The following is a 6,000-nucleotide window of genomic DNA, read 5'->3' on the forward strand; positions in this document are numbered from 1 at the left end:
TATTCCAGACACAGAGCGATGGTAGGAATGGCAGAACAACACTGAAGACAACTGCATCAAGAAACAATTGCAACTCTAGCATAAATTATACATTCTTTTTGATGTGGCTTTACTGCAAACATAATAAACAATAATCTGTAAAGTGTAACATTGGCCTTTTGAGATACATGTATTACCATAATCCACAAATTACCCCTGACCATTTTACATTGATCCATCCTGTGGACCTAAGCTCAAGGAAATGAAATCTATCTATGGCAGACTATCTTTAACATTAACAGATATTAAATAATTCAAGAAGCAGTAACATTTAAAATAATTAACTTTTTTAAATAATTTTAAATAAAATTAAACCACGAAGAGACTAGGGCAATTAAAACACTTAACTATATTAAATCAACTCAATAAAATCAAATTAAAAGGAAATTAACATATTTGCAGCTATTTAGACTTTAGTGATACAGCATGGAAACAAGCCCTTCGGCCCACCAAGTACCCACCGACCAGCGCATACAATCGCACCATCCTACATACTACGAACAATTTACAATTTTACCAAAACCAATTAACCTACAAGCCTGAACATCTTTGAAGTGGGGGAGGACACCGGAGCACCTATAGAAAACCCCAAACGGAGAACGTGCAAATTCTGTACAGACAGCACCCATAATCAGGATCGAACCCAGGTCTCCGGCACTGCTGACGCCATTGTGCTGCCCCAAACCTCTTCCCATTTGATGTAACATTTGGATTTGCTGAGAAATATGAGCACGTTTGCATTAAACCATTAGACAGTACAGGTATTCCAGGATTGTTGAGCAGCAGAGCAGAACGCAGGATTTCAACCAAAATTCAGAGTATTCATCTTCTAACCAGTTACGTAGGCAAATTATGCCAGTTGCAAGTAGAACTGCTAGTTTTTAGATGGAATATTTTCACCTATTATCTTTTTACTTTTTCTATCATTCAAGAGACAGGTTACCATGAAGATGCATTCAGAGCCAAGGAGCAACAAAGCCTTTAATTTCAATCCATGATGAAATATAAAATTTTACCAATCGTTCACAATGGTTTTAGTATATCTTGCCTTAAATACACGGTGAGGAGAATTTCTCCACAACCTAGTTCCACATGTCCCCTTTTCATTTTATTTCAGCAATTCAAGCAATTTACAACTTCATAATGACCCATGTAGTCCACCTGTTGTGATAAGAAAAGTTCTGGAAAACTATAATTTACAGGAATTATAAGAGGGGGAAGAGTGGAGGGGGTGGGGGGAGGAGGTCGGGGGAGAGGGGGGTAGGGGAGGAGGGGTCGGGGAGAGTGGGGGTGGGGAAGAGGCAAGAATGGGGGAAGGGGGTGGGGGGAGGAGCGTGGGTGGGGGAAGAGAGAGTGGGTTGGGGGAAGAGAGAGTGGGTTGGGGGAGGGGGACAGGGGAGAGTGGAGGTGGGGAAGAGGGCAGATTGGGGGAGGAGATGGGGAGGAGAGAGTGGGGGTGGGGAGGGGGATGGTGGGGAAAGGGGGGTGGGGAGAGTGAGAGTGGGGGGAGGGGTGGGGGGAGGAGGGGGTGCAGGTGGGAGGAAGTGGGGGGGGGAGTGGGGCTGGGGAGGATGGCAGGGTGGGATGGGGAAGAGTGGGGGTGGTGAGGAGGAGGGGTGGGGGACAGTTGGGGGTGGGGGGCAGCGGTGGGGGGGAAGAGAGAATGGGGTGGGAGGAAGGGGACAGTGGGGGGCAGGGGAGAGTGGGGGTGGGGAAGAGTGGGGGTGAGGCAGTGGGGGGAGGAGAGAGTGCGGTGGGGGGATAGGGGAGAGTGAGGGTGAGGGAGGAGAGTAGGGGGGAGAGTGGGACTGGGGAGGGCAGGATGGGGTGGGGAGGAGAGAAGAGTGGGGGTGGGGAGGACGGAAGATTGGGGTGGGGGGAGAGTGGGGTGCAGGCAGGGAGAATGGGGGTGGGGGAGGGAGGTGGGGGCCTGGGGAGGGGGGAATGGGGTGGAGACAGGGCTGAGGGGAATGGGGGCAGGGGAGGGGTAATTGGGGGTGGGGCAGGGGAGGGGCAAGTTGGGGTGGGGTAGGGGGCATTGAGTGGGTCAGTGGGGGGGGGGGATAATGGGGATTGAGTGAGGGGCTTGAGGGTACTACACCAATACAAGAGAGGCTTTGGGTCCATGGCTCACTCACACTCTCTCCCCTTCCCTGCCCCCCCCCCCCCTCTAAGAGGAATGGGCCCAACGGGTCCACTTGGTCTAGTATATATATATAAATATATTACTAAAACTGTTTGTTTGTGCATTATATGGTTTGGGGCTTGACACGCCAAAACGGTACACGATAGCACGACAATTTTAAGCCCACCTTACTCACTATTCCCCTGTGGTCTGAATAAACCCACCTTTACTACTTTTTAAAAACAATTTATCTTATATTGTCTCCCCCCCCCCCCCCCCCCCCCGAGGACCAGCGCCCGTCCCGGCGTGCCTTGCGCCTGACCTTCCTCTCGTGGTGCAGCGCGCAGCAGAAGATCCACAAGATGGCCGTCCCCGCCGCTCGCAGCCGAGCTGCAGGAGAGGCTTCAGCTCCACGCCCAGCCCGAAATGGTTATTGCCTTCTCCCTATCCACTCTCGCCCACCCACGGCCCTGGGAGACACTCCCCACCCGGCAACGGGTCCATGCAGTCAGGAGACACTTCGACTCCACGCCCAGCCCGCAGGAGAAACGGGGCGAGGTCAGTGCTTTTTCCCTGTCCCCCCTTGCCCACCCATGGCCACAGGGGCACTCCCCGCCCGGCAATGGCTCCACGGTTGGGCTGAGGGGGGAGGGAGGGGAGGGTTGGAGGGAGGGGTGGAGAGGGGAGGGGTGAAGGGGATGGGAGAGGGGGAGGGCGTAGGGGAGGGGAGGGTGCTGCACCAATGCATGAGAGGTTTGGACCCAACGGGTCCACTTGTTAGTTCTATATTTTTCTACTTTCGAAGCCACTCCTCTACACACGAGGGACAATTCTTATGGACACCAATTAACCTACAAACTCCACATATCTTTTGGATGTGGTAAAAAAATCGGAGCACCCGGAATAAACCCTCATGGTCACGGGTAAAACATTCAAACTCCACATAGATAGCACTTGAGGTCAGGTTCGAACCTCGGTCTTTGACACTTGAGGCAGCAGCTCCATCAGCTGCGCCACCCTCCAAATTATATATATATTTAAATCATTTAAAAAAATATTTGTTTTTGACATATAGTTTTTTAAATAAAGTGACAAGACAAAAGCTTGATGATCAATAAATAGCTGATGCTTCAGTAGGGATCTGTAAAAGAGTTATTTTAATATGAATTGGTTGTGAATTATCGTCCACAATTGCATTTCCCTTCTAACCTCTACACAAAATACACTCTACCACATCCATTGCCAATATCTCCAGTTTTTCCACATTTTCTATCACTACTTTTCTCACCAGTTCTGACAGAAACCCTTGAAGAAGTACAGTTTTTGTCTTTTGATGCCTTATCCAGTTTGTCTTACTTGAGGCTGGTACAATAACAACATTTAAATTACATTTGGATAGTAACATGTAAAGCAAAGGATTAGATGTATATGGGCCAAACCTCACAAATCGCAGTAGCTTAGATGTGTCACTTTGGTCTCCTTCAGCAAGTCAAGCCTATTTCCAGCCTGCTTTTGTGGTGTATGATTCTAGGACTCTCAAATTTGCTCAAAATACTCACTGCACAGAAGCATTTTAATTGTATTTCAGACTTCCAGCATTTGCATTTTCTTTTAACCTCTGAGATGCAAATCTCTGACAGCACAGCTAATAAGTTACAACAAACAATCTGCCGGAGGAACTCAGTGGGTCAAGTAGCAACTGGGGGAAAAAGGAATAGTCAACATTTCAGGTCAAAGCCCTCCATCAGGACCCATTCCTCCTGCAGCATCTGCAATTCCTTGTGTCTCCAGTCAGATCTCGTTGCCTGAGCTAAATCCAGCATTCTCAGCCATTCCTTGAGTGAAGCAAATTGGCTGAGGAACAGTTTCTATCATGGCAAGGATTTCAGAAGGAAACTACGATGGATCATCAAGCTGATAGCCCTGGCTAAAGAGAAGTAGATACATCAGAAAACAAAATACTAAGTAGATACAAAGTCTGCGGAACTGCTGTTCATTCATTATCCGCATGGAATTCACTTAGTTGAGTACCTATCCTTGCTGCCATTCCATGATTTAATTAATGGAAAACTGATTGAAAACAGGAATCAGAACTTCAGTTTACATCCAAGAGCTAGCGCACAATACTGCTACTTAAGTTAGTACTTTACTCCCCCAACTGGCAGCATGCTTTTCTGGATGAAGAGCCACAACAAGAGAATTTCAAATAAAGGGTATCTAATATTTTCAAATGAAATAATTCAATGCACATAGGATCTCAAAGTACTATAGATCTGCAAAATTGTAATATTTCTATATCCACAGACACAGCCTGACCCACTCAGTAATTCTAAAATTCTTATTTCAGGAATATAGAGTGGTAACTCTTCGGTTGCGGCACAAAACTGACAGCAAGGATCCGCACAGTAGACAAAATGTGTAAGAAGGAACTGTAGATGCTGGTTTAAACCGAAGATAGACACAAAAAGCTGGAGTAACTCAGCGGGACAGGCAGCATCTCTGGAGAGAAGGAATGGGTGACGTTTCGGGTCGAGACTCTTCTTCAGACTGGTCAGGGATAAGGGAAACAAGAGATATAGGTGATGTGGAGAGATAAAGAACAATGAATGAGAGATGTGCAAAAAAGTAACGATGATTAAGGAAACATGCCATTGTAAGCTGTTTGTAGGGTGAAAATGAGAAGCTAGTGCAACTTGGGTGGGTGACGGATAGAGAGAGAGGGAATGCCGGGGCTACTTGAAGTGAGAGAAATCAATATTCATACCACTGGGCTGTAAGTTGCCCAAGCGAAATATGAGATGCTGTTCCTCCAATTTGCATTTAGCCTCGCTCTGACCATGGAGGAGACCGAGGACAGAAAGGTCTGTTGTAGGAATGGGAAGGAGAATTAAAGTATTAAAGAATTAACAGAATTAAAGAGAATTACAGTAGACAATGTGATTTAGGACATATTTCTACAAGATGTTTACACATGGGGAAGGCAATTCAACACCCAAAGTCATCCTTCTAGTGCAAATTACGGTACTACCTACAAGAAAGAAGGACAGATAATGCGAATATCTGTGCTGATTGAGGGCACGAATTGAGGGAGGTCTTAATAGTGAGAATAGAATGTACACAGGTAGGGTTCCCTTTAACACACGCCGATGGCTGATTCCTTTTAAAAACACACAGATGGCTGATCCCCGATTCCCTTAAACGCACACTGATTACGCTAGATTTTAAAAAAACAATCGGGGCCTGCCGATGCCTTTGTGTCCTGTGGGGACCATCCATCGGACCACCCTGAACTGTCTGAGGGCCGAGGTTCATCAGACAGGTAGGCCTCAGCAGATGCTGCCATGATCCGCCTCCCCTCTCCTCGCCCGTCAGTGTGTGGCCTGTGGACACAGGGCTGCGATGCAGATGACCGTGTTACCTGGAGCGGTTGAAGTCGCCGCTGGGCTGGGCTGGGCTGGGGGTGGTGGTGGTCCTTGTCCTTCTCCTTCTCCTTCTCCTCCTCCTCGCCGTCGTCGTCTCCTCCCTCGGGCTCGTACGCGCGCTCCCGTCCGGTTTCGGTCAGGACGTCATCGTCGCGCGACGGTGCTCCTTTGGTGTGCGCAGGCGATGCGCGTGGAGGACGCGAACGTTGTGAGTGGCGGCAGGAAGGCGCGAGGCGTGTACTTGAACATTAACGGTCAATGTTGGAAACGTTCAGCGGGTCTGGCAGAGAATCAAACTTACAGTTTTGGTTGACCAGACTTCGTCACAACTAATTGAACGAAAATCTAGAAATATAAGAATTAAAGCGGAAACAGCCCGCGGAAAGAGCGTAAATGTTTTAGGGTCGAAAACCG

General features: G+C 47.9%; 1 protein-coding gene across 6 annotated transcripts in view; it reads right to left on the reverse strand.

The window, feature by feature from the left end:
• The window catches only part of zc3h13 (zinc finger CCCH-type containing 13), a 92,776-nt gene extending 86,989 nt beyond the window's left edge, over positions 1-5,787 (reverse strand). For 3 of the 6 annotated variants that reach the window (XM_078409396.1, XM_078409391.1, XM_078409390.1), the window contains exon 1: positions 5,583-5,786. The gene's annotated coding sequence lies outside the window, so the exon portion shown is untranslated. Of the gene's footprint in view, positions 1-5,582 lie in introns of all 6 variants that reach the window. The other 3 variants (XM_078409392.1, XM_078409395.1, XM_078409394.1) reach the window with 3 other exon arrangements.
• Between the last annotated feature and the right edge of the window lie 213 nt (positions 5,788-6,000).

This window comes from Rhinoraja longicauda, chromosome 12 (genome assembly GCF_053455715.1).
Source record: "Rhinoraja longicauda isolate Sanriku21f chromosome 12, sRhiLon1.1, whole genome shotgun sequence".
Classification (NCBI taxonomy): domain Eukaryota; kingdom Metazoa; phylum Chordata; class Chondrichthyes; order Rajiformes; family Arhynchobatidae; genus Rhinoraja; species Rhinoraja longicauda.